Raw genomic sequence first — 18,668 nt, 5'->3', positions numbered from 1 at the left:
TGAAGTTTTTCTGCGTGCATCTGTGCAACTTTAAAGCGATGCACAACAAAGCGTTCACCAATTAAAGACGATTTAACACCAAGAACTGCACCAAACTTCATTAGATACTCCATCCAGCTGCTGACAAAAAGCCATTCAGAATGCGTCTTTTAGCGTCCGTTATGAATAATGCATAATCAAAACACATGTTTTATTTTTTCTCGCAGTAGCCATTCGCAACATTGACCGGCCTTTATAACAAATGAAATGTTTATATCAAATAGAATTTGATTAGGTGACTGGTTATTATTTCTCGTGGGGAAGCCGAATAACAATCTAAGGCACTTAAAAAAATGATCAAAATCACCAAGCTCTTGAAACAATACACATTCAATCAAATTCTTCATAATTGTAACAGTAGGAAGCATTTTAGGCATTCCACCCACAACAAACAGGCTTTGTTCTCCTGTTATGAGAGGCAGCGAGGGGACACAATCAAGTGCGTGAGAAAGTCAGGAACGCAGGATTTCAAGCAATTCCTCCCTCTTTCTCTTTCTCTCTTTCTATTCACCCCCCTCTCTCTCTCTCTTTTTTTTTTTTTTTCAGGGTCGCCCATATTATTTGCTTCCTGTTTCATTGTAGTTGGCAAAAAGAGAATTTGGTAATTGAGTGGTACAGAACACGTGCCCTCCCTGCTCGCAGATGACAGATGGATTATAAAAACTTCAAAGGCAAGCATTTGGAGCACCAGGGGAGAGATGCTAGGTATTTGAACTATCATTCTTTACCCAGGAGACAATGACTGCCTGACATGGTGCATACATCAAGGAATAGTGCAACAGCACAGACATAATCCAACACACACATGCACACACACCCCTCCTTTTACTCCTTTTCCATCTCTCTTCCTTTCCTTCTCCCTCCCCGTGCTATATATTTAACATCCTGTTCGGAACAACTTTGCGCCAAGCTCAGGAACATAACAAGTGAGGGGGGTAATGCTGATGATGAGAGTCTGGAGCAGAGAGAGGAGGAGGCGGCACTGAATCTTATCTTTGCAATTTTTTTTTTTTCTTCTTTTCTTGACTTGTCATCTTTGTTGGCTTTTTTTTGCTGCTTTCATGGCTCAAACTTGTCCTTTCCCTTCCACTGGTCAGTAAAATAATCAGAGCTTTAGTGGTGGCTTTGTGTTTTAAAAATACAGTCAGATTAGCCGGCCTTGAGGAAAACTGTAAGCACTACTGTACTGTATGTGAAGGGGAGAATGGTGGGCGGCGATGCCTATAATCATCTTATAAGCATGATTTATGAAAAGGGCCATCTGCTTTGCCTTACTTAAGCACGGAGGCAACCTTTAATAATATAAGGACATGGGGAAAGGAGGGGATAGAGGGGTGTGAGTACAAACAAGAGGGGGGGAGACTGTTAGACACAATGACACACAATGATTTCAAGAAACTGGTAACCCAAATGCAAGAACCCCTCTCCCCTCCCACTTTTCTTCGTCTTCTTCTCCTCCTCCTCAGCATCCAGCCATTAGTTCAGATGGCAGCTAATCACCGTTGACCTCCCCTGTCACAGTATTTAACCCCGGCCCCTCCTCTTGACCCTGAAGGAATTAGCAGCCTGACTGTAATACACACACACACACACACACACACACACAAGACACACAAACGCACACAAACACTCCTACACAACTCACAAACTATCTTGCAGACAGAAAGAAAGTCCCACTACATATAGTCTCCACAGTGGTTCACACAATGAGTTTGCAACCTCAGTTTTCGTCACCACACTCGGTGACTCATGAAGTGAATCCAAAGAAGAAAAAAAGAACCACAGTGTTAGATTGTTACACAACTCATAAATCCATAAATGGGATTGTACTCAATATATTATTTGGTGAAATTAAATACATCGTCCAAAATCATTGTCCAAGCCCAAAATATGCCCGTCATAGTTTTCCAAGGTGAGTCCAAGTTGACATGTTTAGTCGATGTGTTTTGTCCATCTAACATGCATACACTTGAAAGCTGATTCAGTTTCTTTTTATTTCTCTTGCTTTCAAAAATGAGTAGTTCTCAGACTTTAGCTCTTTATTATTTATTTATTGATTCATCTTTTTTTTTTTGGTGTTGGGAATTAATTAAACAGTATTTAATTAAATCAATAAATATAAAAAATTGTGAAAAATGCTCCTAAAAACTTCCAAGCGTCAGAGCTGATGTCTTCAAATTGCTTTCTTCAAACCAATAATTCCAAACCCCCCAAAAAATTCCATTTGCAATGCCTTAAACCAGACAACAGCCATAAAATTTCACATTTAAGACGCTAAACCCAGAAAAAAGTTGACAATTTTACTTGATAATTGCATTAAATATTGATGGTAAAAACTGTGCTGCCTAATTTTATTTGTCGGTATTGGTTTTTTCGCTGTTGTTCATAAGGAGAGTAAGCCTGGCGAAATCTGTTGAAAGCAAGCAACAAACTGAATTAAAGTGGTTTCAAAATGCATTTCACACATTAGGAACAAGAGCGTCTGACAGCCAAGCAGCTCTGCACTTGATTGGCATCCGTGCCCCCAGCCACCGCCCTGTGACCTTAATGTGACCTGGAAATAGCTTCCAGTCCGGGAGGGGTGTGGGGGGGGGGGTATCATAACGTAACCGTACGGCATATGCTATTGAGCTACAAGTCCCTTACACACACACATTTCCACATGTAGACACACACACACGCCCCTCCCTATGTGGTCACCTTTTCAGTGTCCATCAGGATTGTTGGTCTAATCCTCGCAGATCATCTCATCAATTCCTAGGCTGTTTATGTGTAATGGATCCCATCTAAAACCCTCTCTCTCTAATGCCTAGTGCCCCCCGTTGCCCTCTCTCCCACCCCATTTGACCCCTTCCCCCCACAGGCTGCCTAAAATCCCCTTCCTAACCATCACACTTAACCCACTTTTTTTTTATTTTAAGTCCATATTTTATTACATTTATTTTATTTCTACAAATAGAATTTAAAGATCTTGATTCAGATTCCGTGCACTGGGAAGAAAGGCACATTGTGGCTGTTTTTATGTGGTGTCAGTGGTCTAGAAGAAAGAGCACGACACATAGAGATATATATATAATTACATAAATACAGCGGAAAATAAATCCAACTCTATAAACCCAGTAGTTGTTGTATGTTCCATCATGTTCTCTGCTCAAGACTGATTGCAAAATTATTAGTTAAAGAGTGCATCTTTAATATTAATCCATGAAACATGGTTTTCAGGTTTTCCACTTGTAGAGGTCGAATTGATTTTATATTTCAGAATTTTTAAAATCGTCCCATAATGCAAATCTATCCCGAAGCGCTTTGATCAAAAATATTTAGACTTTTCATGTTGTAATTGTGGTAGCTAAATTTAAACCGCACTTCTTTACGCTTTTCTTTTCCTGGGTACGGGAGAAATGAAACTAAACGTGAGATTTTTTCCGCAAAATTTTTTCCTGACAAACCTGTCACAGAAGCGGTACGATCTTTCCGCTCTTCCCGTCCTTCCTCACTCTCCTCATCCTCCTCTTTCTCCTCCTCCTCGAAGCCTCGCAGCATGTGTAAGCAGAAGCGCACGTGCTCCCTTCGCCCTCATTATGAGCTAACTACGCTGTTTGATTAAAAGCGTGTACAGAGAGGAAGAGAGAAAAAGAGAGAGAGAGAGACGAGGAAGAGGTGGGGTGAAGAGAGGAACAGGCCGAACCTCCATAATTAAGATCACTTCACAGATTACCTCCGGCAACAAAAGCGCGGCAAGCGGCCGCCCGCAGCCTCAGAAATTGGATGAAAAAGGGGTGTTGAGGAGGAGACTGACCTCTGCCGGGCTCCACATGAACACAAGTAATGGCTAAATCAAATGCACCCCCACCCCCCCCACCGCCCCCTTACCCCCAAGAGTAACACGCAGACACATACACAGACACAGGTACTGGTACATACCATAGTCAGAGAGACGGCAAACTGTGGAACAGCGCGCTTCTTACAGGCAGAGGCCGACACACATGGTCGATTCGGCATCTGAAGGCTTTCATTACATGTCACGTCTGCTAAGTACACTGCCTGGAGAAGAGATCCATCCACTGGCGAACATGATGCCTCCTTAACTTTTTTGAGAGAAGAACACGATTGCCAAAATAGCAATCAGTTATCAGTTTCAATTTGTTAATATTTAAAAATAACATGCTGCGCTTCATACACGAAAACTGACATATTTGCTGGCATGTTCTATTCTGGTGGGACACACGACCACACTCTGAATAGGAAACAGTGGCGCCACAAAAATCTTAAAATATCCTACTTAAAATTGCCACGACAGGAGGCTGATGTAAAGTCTTATTTTCCAAATCAATGCTTAAAGTCAAAGTAAAAGATATCGAGAGAAGTGCTTCAATAGAAGCCAACTGGCTTTCTTTCGTTCTTTTGGAAAACCCAAAAAAGATCAGTTGCCTTCTATCTTATTACGATGACACTGATGAATGAGAGTCTATACAGACAATTCAGAGATTTCTAACAGAACGTATTATACGTGTCAGTAGTTAATTGCTGAAAACCTGTAAAAACTCTAAACTGTATGGTTCTAAATGTTAGAGTAAGACCATCAAACTGTTTTGGTGTTTAGGATTTTTCGGACAGGCCAGAAATTATGGCTCAATGACGCAAAGCGGCAATACGTTCCCACATCACCATTCCCAACAATAAAACTAGAGCTCATTGGTATCAGTAGTTCCCCCACTTGATCGCAAGTTACTACGCCGACTACAGTCTACAGTTTGCTAGCTAGCTATACGTTCGTCTCGCCAATGCAACTTCCCTGAATGCCAGAATTCATAGAACTGCTTTGTTTTCTTATTTAAATTTCTTCTGGATGATGAGATGGAGCAGGTGGACTGAACTGTAAAGAATCCCACTGATGAAGACCTGAGGATCACCACCAACACCCACCGCTGCAGTAACCATTTTACACTGGGTAGGTTTACAAAATGGGATTTACAGATAATCTGTTACTGGTGAACGGGGCCGAACTAAATATCTCCCTGCCAGGACTTCATTCTCCCATCCTGCCACATCTGCTGTGACCATCGGGCAGTCCATACCTACCAATGAGTCGAAGCTGTCTTGTGTGCTTAGTTTATTGTCGTAGGTAACTTAGTCCACAGTCGCAATAAAAGTACTGAGCATCTACAGTGCACATTTGCAACTTCACATCCAAGCCATTTGGTTCAGTCTGTTTGCACGGTTAGTACGGTTCAGTTGTGTGGAAGCTGTTGATCAGCGCCTTCAGCAAATGCGCCTCCAGTGCTTCTAAGCACAAAATAGTGCATCATTTTTCAAGACTTTTTAAACCCAATTGTATATATTTGATATTTTTGAATCCTTCAGATTTGATTAGGTGGTTAGTTACAGTTTTCTGTGGTGTGAAAAAACATTTATTACAGCTTTACGTCTTTCTTCTTTGGCTCTCCATACTCTTCACCTTTCCTCCATCAGTTTCCACTTCCTACCTCTCAGTGTTCTTTTGCGCTGCTCACCTCGCCCTCCTCGGTCCACCTCACTCCTGCCCTGCAAACCAATTCTGATCTCTGGCGTAAAGGGGGGGAGGCCATTTACTCTAATCACAGGGATCTAGCAAGAGCGCCTCAAAGCCCTCAGGGGCTGATCGGCAATCAGAGAGATGGAGGCTACAAGAGGGAGAGAGAGAAATAAACTCTACCTCAACTTCAGATTTGTAGAGCAAACCACTTCTATCCCTAATCCAAAGCAGCTCTGCCATGAGATTGTCCTGTTGGGGGGATATGAGCGCAGAGCTGAAGGACTTCCTTATGACAGTGGAAGTTCTGGTTAAGGTGGTCACAGGCAGCATGAGGCGTGGAAGTATTCAGTCAGGACAGCAAAGGGGACAGAAGTGGTGTAAATGACTGTGATACTATTTGTGTGGCTTTTTACGAGGCCGCTTAGCAATTTCAGCAATTTAAGAACTCCTCCACCAGGTTCACTTTCTGTCTGAACGTCTGGTTTGTTTCAACATGGATCTCATTTTACAGTTGTGGCCTTCAATTCTACTCATTAAGGCGACATTTTACTCAGCAAAGTAATTGCCGAGATTAGAGAACATGGTGGCATTGCATCAAATAAGTGAGACACAGTAATAAATGAGGCGAAACAAGTAGTGGGATAATCAAACGTGTTCTAAATAAGACGAAAGTTTAGCGACGTTATGCAAACCACTTCATTTGGACAGAAAACCGAGCACACCTGATCTGCTGGAGATATCTCCTCAAACTGTATGAATGCTTCTACAACGAGGACGAGGAAGTTGAATTGTAGACTGAAATCTAGTATAATTCCTGTTCATTCAAATAAAAATCCAATGATGACAGTACAACATAAAGATATTTTTGTAGGCCTCTACTGAAGTTTTACAAGATTTTACAACGCAAGCATGTTGATGCCAAGCAGCTGTGATGTTCTTCATAGTTTTTCCTCCTTTTTTAAAAAAAAAAAATGAATCCATACAGATGGAATCAAATTGCGAGTTAATACAATTCGTAGACTTTTCACTGAACGCCAAAAGCGTGGAGGTGTCAGCCTACTGGTTGTGCTAGACGAGGCCCGTTGAAGTGATTAATCCACTGGGGACCATGACTACGAAATTTCACCTCAACTCATCCAGAGTCTGCTGAGATTGTTTAGACAGATTAATCAGTGTTGCCATGCTGCTGGCATGGCTAAAACCTAATAACACAGTATAGTAATGATTATTTAATTAGTTAATACTTTGAACTGTTCCGACAACATTGTTTCAGATGTCATTTTATCATGGTTGTGTGTGGAGAAAATGCATTTTGATCTACTCGAGATGTATCTGTTTGCTTGGTTACCGAAACAGTCTGGCAGCGGGCCTGATTCCCTATGCCGTATGGTGCAGTTTCTTTGGTGAGTGGAATGTTATCATATACTACAGAAACCACCAAACCCGCATCTAAGCTATCATAAACCCTAACAATCTATTAACAATAACTTTCCTGCTTGTGATTTGCTACAAAATGTCTTGTACAATGTAGTTATTATTATACACTGCACAGTCCAAACTGAGAAATGGTGAAATTGTAAGTCTCCCTTTTCTTTTTAATGAGAGACACGGACTGACAGAAGTTTAGAAACAGCAAATCTGTTGAAAATGACCTCCCAGTTTTTGGTGACACACATTGTCAGTGGTGAGCAGACTTAAAGTTTGAATTCGCTCTCACCCTTTGAGCCTATCAGTGTTATCAGCCACACCACGGATGCAAATGTTTCAGATGTTTATTCTCTCCCCTCTCGATCACATGTGACAGTCCTATTTACCAAAGCAGCCGACAGACAAGCCGAACAAGGGCCAGAGCCCCAGCACTTCCACACAACTCTCCCCATTACGACAAATGGTGGGAACAACACAACAAAAGAGATAAAATGCAGTTGTGAGGCGAAGAAAACAAACCGCAGCTCACGATCAGGAATAACAATAATAAGATAAAAGACATGGATGAAAACTAAAGAGGAAGATGAGTAGGAGGTGGTGGAGGAGGTGGGGGGGGGGGAGCTGAAGAGAGAGAGAGATGATGAGGTGGGCCATCTGAAAATAAAAACAAATAAAGCGATTTGAGAAAACTGTCGGAAATTGCGGGAGATCTGTTAAGGTTCCTTTTACAGCAGAGGTGGGAGCGCGTCGTGTGACTTAAAAAGAAGTATTAAAGCGGAGAACCGGTCTCTGAGGGAATTCTCCCACATCAGAGAGCTTTCTTTTTAAATTCAACCCCAGTAATAACGCAGATAAATAATAGATAAATACTATTTAGTTCCCATCTTGAACAACATTTTTTAAAGTAGTTCATGAAAGACTGACGGCTCCCGGTGAGCAAATGCACTTACAACAAACACACATGCTCGCATGCGTGCGCCCACACACATGTAATGTGTGTTTTACCTAATTAAATAAAACACCAGGTGGGATCAACTGATTTGAGTGTTTGCATGTGTGTATGAGTGTGTGGACAAGGGAGGGGGGGGGGGACGAGATGCAAGAAAAATAAGGAAAGATCAAATATTTTGAGTGAATTTCATTAAGTGCACATCCATCATTAGTGGTTCCGTCTGCAGCCGATGGTTGGTTTAGGTGCAGGAACAGTAAGGGAGTGACGCTGGTAGGACCAATATATCAGTGTCATCAGTATATCATTTAGAGTTAATTAGTGATACCTGATTGAACATTATCTCTATCAAAGCATGCTTCGTTTCTCTTTCTTTCTTTCTTTTTTTTTTAAACCTATACACTCGCTCCCCACGCTGCGCCGTGACACAAAACCAAACTGCACGGAATCGAAACGTTTCATGCAAACTTCACAATAATACATTTGTTTTGCAACTTCAGCATCGCATCTCGATTATTCGGGATCCAGGCTGAGTTTTAAAACGCGGCGGTGCCCGAGCTCTTCAGCACCCACAAAGCTGCTGCCTGTTCCTTGTTCACACATTCCAGGGCTCTAACAACTGTGTACTTACCAGCTTTTCACTCAGAAACTGAGAGTTGTTGCATTTTCGCCACTAATGTTGTCTTAAGTGTATTGTTTGGAGATGTTTGGAGGGATGGTGTTGTAGCTTTGTTGATAACACCGAGGAGGTTCTTGGTTTTTTTTTTTTTTTTTTGTTTTAATACAGCGAACAGAAGATTTAACCCTCCTGCTCAGCCTAATGCTTTCCGTACAGCCCCTAAGCTCGTCTAATATAGTCTGATATTTAACAGAGGCCTTTTGCTGTCTTAGGGTAATGATGATAATATAAAAAGCATAGAAAGGGGACTTGTTTTTGAATACCCTGTGCTCAAATAAGGGCAAAAATAAACAAGTACACACATATTTACCTTTTAAAAAAGGGGAAAAAAAAGAGCAATCCTCCGTCTCTGAGCAGCTACGCCTCGGAGATGTGGTCGCGGCTGCACCAGGCGTTTACAGAAGACTGCGTGTTTAAAGCCTGGAATGCTCATTTGCCTTTTGGGTTTACTTATTTACTTTTGCATAAACAGTAATGTGGTATTAAAGGGCTTCTCAGGGGGAAAGCTGTGTGTGTTTTTTTTTTTTTTTTTAAATGCAGCCTTTTTTTAAATGCTCCCTCAGTTTGCTATATTAAGGAATGTTGATGATTAATGCAGCACAGATCTAATTTCTCTTGATTAATAATAATAATAATAATAAATTAGAAAAAATAAAGCCAGACATGAGATGAGCTCAACCCCAACAGCTCCCCCCCTCCACACACACACACACACACACACCCCACGCACACACACACACAAATACGCCCCCCCCCTCCCTCCCTTGCTCAAAGTCATCAGATACAAAATGAGCATCCACGGTAAAATGAGAAGCAAATAATCACAAAATTCCCAACAGACAAATATAAAATGTAAAACGACTGCCTTGATCAACTGGAGCCCAGTAATCTTTAGCACCAGCCACAGCTGTACCACCACTACTGTCACTTGAAATAAAAACTTAAACCTTTCACAGCTTTCGATTGAGTCTTTAATTCAGCCTGATGTGACATTAAAACCCTTTGGTTGACTTCCACTGGCTGTGACAAATGTACCAGCGCTTAATAGAGGTGTGCAGACAGGCCGGCATTTCAGTGACTTTTATCAAACTGAATTTATCAATGCAGGCTCCCAGGATCTGTGGCAGCCGCTTGTTCAGAAGGAAGCCTACAGATACCGTTAAGTACATCATCCTTCCTCTCTGTCTCTCTGTCTCGCTCCTTCCCTCCTTCTGCTCACTGTGTTTCTCACTAAGTGTTTTTTCCCACTCGGTCCTGTCATCACTCTCCCTATTGTATATTTAACTCGCTCTTCGCTGAATCTACCATTGCATGGATGGTGATATTTTGTACACCAGGAGGAATGTTTTATGAGTGCCAATTGCACACTATAAGTAAGCATTTTTTTAAATCTAGCCAATTAAAAAAAAATAAAAACAATAATCTTTTTATCGCTTTTACTTTTGAGCTCATACAGTTGTTGGACATTTTAATCATTGATTCAAAACTCAGAAAACACATCATGATTCCCTGATTTTTTATTTTTTTTAATCTTGATGTTAGTAGAACTGATGTATCCTCACCCAAACCAGCTCGTGTCTGTAGCTTACAGAAGTTGGAGACACCGACACGACTGTAAGGGAAGATCTCGCCAGTTCCTCCCTTCAGATTTGCGCTGACAGCGTCTTAGCTCCCACTAACACCGTTTGACTGGGAGATAGTCGATTTGAGGAAAACCTACTGCATCAACTTCAACTGCATCAGCTGATCTCATAATTAGACTACCATTTACCAAAAGTGGCAGAAAAGTTGTCTCTCCCCGTGAAGTACTTCTTCATGTATAATTTTATCCTGTGAACGGACAAGGCTCTGGATTCGCGGTCGATTAAAGATGAAGCCAATCTACCGATTAGTAACTTGTTGTCCCTTTTAGAAGCAGGTCCACTGATGATAAAGAATCGTAAACAGGGTGATGGACGGTATAAATGAGAAGTGAGGGGGGGAAAAGGGAGGTATAAAAGGATGATGAGAGATAGGAAAAATGAGGGTTAAGATTTGGAAAGAGGATGGAGAGATGACAGGGGCTGCGGCAGAGAGGCGGAAAAAAAGAGTGAAATGGTGTAGTGAGGAGAGCGATAAGGAGGCTTTTGAAGGGTCCTCTCAGATGCTGGGATTGCTCAGTTCAGTGCGATCACAGCCTCTGAGGTACTTGAACCTTGCCTGCCATTCCTCCACCTCTCTATAGAGCTTCTGCCCTGCAAACCACCTGTAAACCGCTTTGACACATGATCCACTCCCACAGATGTGGAGAGGAAACACACATTCACACTCAACACACACACACACAGGCGCGCGAGCACACACACAGTGAGAAATCGTTGCTCGCAGGCAGCTAAGCGCGCACAAATGCTTTAACGCACCATCAACATTTGGTTGTTTTTTAACATTAGCACTTGATTAACAACTAGCTGTCCCACTTTGAAGACGAGGGGCACTCGTAGCAGCAACAAGAGAGCAACCTAATAGTCTCTCTCATGACATGTTGATTAAAATGTGAATTTTTTTTTTTCTTTTTCTTTTTCATCTATGACTGTCAGTTTTGAAGCAACAGACCCTTCAGCGAGACAGGACAAATAACCGGCTATTATTCACGGCCCCTCACGTTGGCACGAAAGTGGCACTAGCAGGATTTTAACCTTCACCCCTCGAAGGCCGAGAGAAACAGGACATGTTGAAATTTGGTTAAGCAATTAGACAGATGTGTGCCACAACAACAAATAAGTGGCAGGGACAGAGAAGTTTTGGGCAAACGAACACACAAATGCATGTTGAAAATTGTCAATCTGGAAAAAATGTAACTAGAAATGCAAAGGGTTCCTAATCAAGATTAAAAAAATACAAATGCATATGCAATAAAAGTGTCACTCAGTCACTGCAAGAAGACTACGCAACCTCCTCACGCCCCCAAAAAATGGAGAATAAAAAAAACAACGGCTCCTGATTAGTCTTTGTCAAAATATTTGCAACAGAGGAATTCCACCAGGCAAGCGTGGAATCGGCTCTTCTACAAAAGAGCCATCTTCCCTGAGTAACAAGTTGGTGCAATGAGTGTCGACAGAAGAGGAGCTGAAATCCCCCCTGGGCTAGAGAATATCCCGCTATTGTAGTCTTAACCCGCGAGACCTGGCTGGGAATGTACAGCTTTCACAGTCACTTCTCATCCTATTTGTAGCACTGCTGCTGATGTGCGAGCGCCTGGGCCAGAGCAGGTCACTTTTCTCCCTCTTTTTTATCTCTCTGTCTTCCTTACGCTGTCAGTAAGCGCCACCTTTCCCCTTTTTCGCACCTCTTTAAAAACTCTTTTCAAAAACAAGTCAACAAATATTTGAGGGAGCATTCATCTATATGTAACCCCCCCTCCACCACCACCACCACCACCACGCCAAACCACTCTTTTTTTTTTTTTCATCTTTCTTTTTGTATTTTTTGTTCCACAAGGCAAGTTTCATTAAAGATCCAATTATGCAAATCAGGTGCTGGAGAGGCAGTTGAATATGCACTATAATGGTGTACAGTAATCGTTCGACACAATATACGGCATCCGGGGCCAGATTTACGAGTGCAACAGAACTGGAACGCCTCCGTCCTTTGGTGAAAACCTCTTGATCATAATTAAAGGTGCAGGAGTTCTCTCCAGCATTCTCACACCCTCCCTTTTCTGCCTCTTTTTTCTCTACTGTTTCTCTCTTTTTCCTCTCCCTCCATCTTGTGCTACTTTGGCGTGCTCATTAGCAGAGGTCTGGAAGTTTACAGAGGTCACATCCGAGACGAAGAGCAGCTAAAGAGCAGACATGACATGTGCCTTGCAGTCAGTGATGGTATGTGAAGTGGGTAACAGACATGACCTGCCTCGCGCGCACACACACACGCACATATAACCTTCCATCTCATGAACACTTGAGGTATTTACCACTGTCTTAGCTGAGCGCGGCTGAATGCTAAGCAGTAACAATTCTCTGCTTCAGGACCTCTGATTGATGTGTGCTTGCCTGTTTGTGTTAAGCTGTTGTCTGTGGAAATGACACGGCTGAAAACACAGTGCCGTTCGACACATCAAAAGGGAAAACAGCCCTGACATTGCATGACCCATCCTTAAATCCAAAATGCTAACGAACTTTGAAGAAAAAAAAAAAATAAAAGAAAGAAAATACCAAACTAAAGCCAAACTCAATAATGCCTTAATGCCAAGGAGGCTCAGCGGGGAAGCCGGGGCAAACAAAGGAGGAATATCACGGGTTGCGAGGATAAGGTGTTTTCCATTTTTTTCAGGACACATTCCTTGTTTTTGATATGAGTGCCCACTGATTGCAGCGGGAGAGAGAAAGGGCAAGGCCAGAGCACCCCCTCTGTACTTGTGAACATATACACACTGTTGCAAATGCGAACTCCCACGTGCGCTGACCTGCATGCATGCACATTCTCAGGCTTATTTAACAAAGCTTGGGACTCTTCTGATAAGGAGATTGCGATGGAAGAAAAAAAAAAAAGCGATTTTGAAAAAACAAAGATCCTTCTTGCACCCACCTCCATGCCCAGTTCTCCCTCTCTGAGACCACTTCTTCTTTCCCCTCTCTTACCATCCAGACCTCACCAGCCCTCACCCCCACCACCCCAACTCCCTCGGCTGCCCAGACAGGCAGACGCTCCTTGTGATGGCACCCCGGCATGAGAGGACTGAGTCAAGCCTATCTGTCAGCGCCTCATCTGCCCCACACTCTTTATTCTTAGATCAAACTGACGTCCATGATTACCCCCCTCCCCTCCCCCTCCCTCCTTACCACCCCAACCCGTCCACCCCACTGCTCCTCCAGTGCTCAACCCCCCCCCAATCCTTATCAAGCTCTCAGGGCAAAGAACATACCAGGAGAAATATACACTCACACGGGATTTTTACCTAGCGCAGTACGCCACACATGTACACAACAGCAAAACTGTACATTAACTCTCATTCAAAAAATGATTCAATAAGACTGATCATTTACACAGCTAGATTCAAATTGATAGCACATTTATTTCGAGCTAATGGCATCTTTCATATAACAAATTGCTTTCAATATTCAGTAACTGAGTTAGAGGTAAAACACTTTCCTTGAGATTCTTTTAAAGTCATTTTTTATTTTGATCCTAATTTTTAAAAAATGTTAAATTTACTGTTGATTAGGAAATAACTTGAACGTGACAGGCTCTGAGACATCAACACTCACCATGCGTTCAAAAAAATCCATTCATTCCAAATTGATTCCCGCAAAATGAATTCCTTAAAAGGCCTAATCATAAGCAAAGGTCAGAGGCACAAACGTCTTTAAACTTCACTCGTGTCCCCTTCGATTTATCACTACAGTGGAATAAATCATAATTCCTGTTCCTTATAAAAGTTCGCCGTCGCAACCATGTGGGCTGGTAGAGGGGAGAAGAAAAAAAAAAATCATTTAACGTTTTCCCTGACAGAAATTCAAACAAATGTGATGAAAATCGTATTGTTTGAGATTTCTGTCTAATGTGTGTAATCTAGCGTGTGATGTTTCTGGTCAGAGCAATCTCTTCTTGACTTCACATCCCCAAATTTGATTCATATTTGATTGTGTGCGTGTGTGTGCACGCTTGTCATATTAGCCTCACGTGGCAACTGCAAGCCCAGCTCGCCAACATCTTCCCTTCTCTGGTTTGAACTCTGGGGATCAAGGTCATGGAGCTACAAGGCTCAACCCAGCCTAACGCCTGTGTGTTACAGGACCTACAGCACCCTCCTTTCCACCCCATGGGACACGCACACACACACATACAAACACACACACACACATATACACAGACATAGAGGAATACATGTACAGTGCCATCTTGCCCTGTTGGGAGAGTGAATAAGACGGAACCAGAATGGAAATGGAAATAACACAGTCAGTATCCACAGCCTTCACCCAGTAGGTAACAGAGAGGAGGGGGGTGGGGGTTGCTTTCACAATGACTGCACATATCAATTAATGGCTGGCTGATGAGCAGAGCTGGCCTGATCTTGCCTGCCCACCACCGCCCTGATCCCAGCGGACTGGGAACCCTGGCCTTGCAGCCTGTACAGCTGGAGCCCTCTCCCCATAATTACACGAGAATGGGATCAAGTAGCCACAGCGAGGCTGCCTGTCTGACAGTGGACTACACTGTGTTGCAGATGCATATATCACAGGATACAGGATAACTTGAATTATGTGTTGTCCAATTGATTATACACACATATTTTCCGTATTGCTAGATTATGTAATTTGTGCGACCACTTCACTGCGGGTTTGCGTGTTTGTGCGATGGCACTGGGGTGTCTGCTCATGCGCTGCCTCCTTTATGTGCATTTGTTAAAACCAGAGTGTGATTTTTCAAAATTGTTTTTTCCCTTTTCCTTCTCAAAAATCTGAATGTGTACATGTCAGCGTGCAAATAATTCACCATGTGTCGGACTGACAACACAGCGGCTTCAGTCGAGTGGGTCTACTCCACGGTGAACTGAGGGACTGACTGACTGACTGACAGCCTGGTGAAAAGAGGACTGATTTGATACCATCCTTTGCATGCCATGTTCTCTCTCCGTCTCTCTCCCCCCGTCTCTCTCATCACTCCCTTCTCCCTCGTTTGCAGCTTAGAGATGTGTATCGGCGCAGTCAGTCACGGCCCATGGCCCCCTTAGCAATGCTGACATGGGCACAGGTGGGAAAGCAACTAATACAAGATCAACGGCGAGCGCTACAGACTGACTCCAAAGAACAGATTGTGAGCTCCGTCGGTCAGAAAGTTGCAGCACAGGAAAATGTCAAATTTCTTGTACTGTTTTGTGTGTGGTATTTTGCTGTCATAAATCTCACAGTGTCTCCAAAATATCTCAGCCACAGACAAGAATTTATCTATTTCATTTGCCACGAAGTGAAGATAAATAACATTTGCATATTTTATAAGAATTATTTTAACGACAACAACACACAATTAATTGGATAATTAATTAGTAAGTAGTATGCAGTATGCAATATAGTATGCAGCATAAATTGACGGGTATATTAATTACAAAAAATTGAGGTAGTTTCAGTGAATATTAAATAAATTGCTCAAACAAACCACTCAGGCCTTGACATCAAATTCACTACATAAATTCCTGTAACAGGCCAGTCTGCAAAGCAAGTCCTTTCCTTAAACACAGTGTCTCTTCCCAAATATTTCACCCGAAAAGAATGACAACATTTCAACTTGTAGCAGCGCAGAGAGGAGCAGGAAAGGGCAAACAGGTCTGTGAGGCAGCCTGTACTGTCAGAGGAGCGGGGGACAGTTATCCATTTGATATTTCTTCTCCAATACAGGATTGAAAGGAGCTGACAAAAGGGGTTTACGCCCAGACACTATTTCAGACATAATATCCGCCCTGTGCATACCATTACACAATGACAGCATCTCAACTCGCACAGTACCTCTATTTATTCGTTTTACTTGCACAATGAATCTGAGGAAGAAGCAACTTTTTTTTTTTTTTTCTGGCTCGAGACAACTTTAGGAAAGGTTAGAGAAACAGTGGGAAACAATGTGATAGACATTGTTGAGTATTTTAAGAAAGATGCCATGTGTCCTCACAGTCATTATGCAGCGCTGGTGGCTGTTGGAAGTGGGTGGATATCCCAGGTCAGATCACTCAGGGGTCAACTCCACTTCCAAGAAAAAAGGTCCTCCCCACCCAAGAAGCACGGTGAGACAGAGGCTTTAAATGGGATTACAACCCCCTCGATCATCCCTGGTGCCACTTATAATTGAATCTATATTTTAATGTATTAATTCAATACTAAACATTCACAAAAGCAAATATTCGGACATGTGAGTGTCGATGTGGGAACCCAGCAAAGCGCTTGGAGATCTTTTTCACGCACGGTAATGCTGCTGGATAAATAGGATATCCTAAAAATAAATACCCTCATAAAAATAAAATCACTCTGATTCTTTGTAGGATATATCACAGAAACTACTGAAAGCTCAGCGCCCTACACCCGACCTCTTCCATCCCAAGGAAAAATGCGAGCTTATGGGCTCTGTCATTTTATATTTACACAGTAACGGATGCCTATCGCTCTCTCTCATGTAGCCTTTTTTACGACTCGCTCTAACTTTCCCCCTCTTTCTCTTAAAAAAACCCCAAATCTCCTAACCCCCTTACCCCATTCGCAGCAGAAAGTGACAGCGGTTCCCAAAAATGTCAATTTCACCGCCGCTAATACGCCCGTTAGTCTCCACATATGACATTTACCCCCCTTCATCTGAATGCCATCAAAACGTCTCCTCAAAGCATAATGCAGAGGCTGCTTATTCATAAGAGAGGTCGATCACTGCACAAAATGGCAGGTCTCACCGGCTCTTCTTCCATCTCACAAGTTTTCACACGTGGTGGCAAACGCACCGGTAAACTTTAATCGCCCTCACGCATTCTTTCAGCTCAAGTGCGGTTATCGGTAAAAAAGTTTGCAGTGCACACTCCAAACGGGAACACGGCTGGACTTCTGTAAAAGTCTCAAGGCTGTCTCGCTGGTCTGTGTGTGCAATATTGCAAAAAAAAAAAAAAAAGCCGTGCGCCCGAACGCCTTTTACGCACACGCAGTGTTGTTAGAGCAAAACATGCAGCGACAAACAAAACATATTAAAATGTTGGTTTTTTTTCTCCCGGAATAAAAAAAATAGTTTATTACGCGCTGAGTTGCAAGGTGTCGAGCACGGCAGCCCATGTCTTGGTCCCAGCTGCTATTTTGTCGTCGTTTTTTTTTTCTTTTTCTTTTTTTTTTTTACGATCGTTACTCGCTACGGATAATTACACTGTTATTTTCTAATCATGATTGGGGAGACATCAGGGACCCCCGCTGCGATGCTCCCACACAAACAACCCCAATCCTTTCCCAAAACTGACTTCCCAGCGAGTAATACACTCCAAGCCCCCGGTAAAGACCCCACTTGCGTACTAGCCTATAAGCTCCATACTTCTTACCTTTTAAATTTGGCGAAGCGCCGGCTAACTCCTGCGCGTAAACGATGCGTTGTGAGAAACAGTGTTCATTGAATAATGAGGCATGTCCATATGATTTGACCGGATCATATTCTTGTCGGAGGACGGGGGTGTTGAAAAGTGCGCTTAGGACCTGTTAAAGATTGTCCACTCCTCGACCCTCTCTCTACAACTGCTCCCTGCCGCGCATCATGAGTTTGAAATGAAAAATGCGGCTTTATTACTTGTCTCTCTCTTTCTGTCCCCCTGCCTGCGAACAGTAAACGTTTGAATTGATGCCGATGGCCAGGCATCAGCATATCCCCTTCATCTTTCAGCTTGGACTCCCTCTATCTGGTAGGTGAAACGCATTGTACCGTTAAAAAGGCACTCCATTGTAGAAAGCAGAGCCGACTGGTCTTGCGGTATTCGCCGTTGACGGGGGATAAAAAGCAGCTGATGAGCCCAGCGGTGATCAGAACCCCCGTTTAAAGAAATAATCCCCCCGTCGTTACCGTTTCCTCAGGTACCGTGGCAAGAAAGAAAAAGACGATTCACAAGCACCTTAGTTTGTTTCTGACCTTGAACTGCCCATAAACACTCTTTTATTTCTAAATCTGCCCTCTGTACATAGCCATTGAGACGCAGCCGGCTTAGGCACCGAGCGTTCAAAATTGGCTGGGATAACAGCCCTCCGTTTAAAGACACCCAGATCACCGAAAATACTCCAAAAAAGTAGAATTTCTTACCTTTCCAGAAAACTGTTTTCTTTTCCCCTCTTCTCCTCGCCTTAGAAACTCCAGGATAAATGAGTGTTTCCTCCTCTGCGTCCTGAGCGTCAGTCACCGCTTAAGAGAAGTAATGAGTGATAAAAATGACGCTCATCTATCTGCACTGTAACCTTGTGGCGTATTTAATGTAAATAAGCCTCGTTGTGCTGCCAATCCCCATGCATACAAACGCAAAACCGCTCCTCGGGGACTCGCTTTTGCCTTTTTTTTTCTCCCCCTTCTCCTAAATGTTTTAACGA

The 18,668-nt window shown here is 42.9% G+C and overlaps 1 protein-coding gene across 2 annotated transcripts in view; it reads right to left on the bottom strand.

The window, feature by feature from the left end:
- The window catches only part of znf536 (zinc finger protein 536), a 207,483-nt gene extending 189,420 nt beyond the window's left edge, over positions 1 to 18,063 (bottom strand). For both annotated transcript variants that reach the window (XM_008279351.1, XM_008279352.1), the window contains exon 1: positions 17,642 to 18,063. The gene's annotated coding sequence lies outside the window, so the exon portion shown is untranslated. The remainder of the gene's footprint in view (positions 1 to 17,641) is intronic.
- Between the last annotated feature and the right edge of the window lie 605 nt (positions 18,064 to 18,668).

The sequence above is a fragment of the Stegastes partitus genome, unplaced genomic scaffold (assembly GCF_000690725.1).
Source record: "Stegastes partitus isolate 25-593 unplaced genomic scaffold, Stegastes_partitus-1.0.2 Scaffold156, whole genome shotgun sequence".
In the NCBI taxonomy this organism is placed as follows: Eukaryota; Metazoa; Chordata; class Actinopteri; family Pomacentridae; genus Stegastes; species Stegastes partitus.
This window is presented reverse-complemented; position numbering and strand designations above follow the sequence as displayed.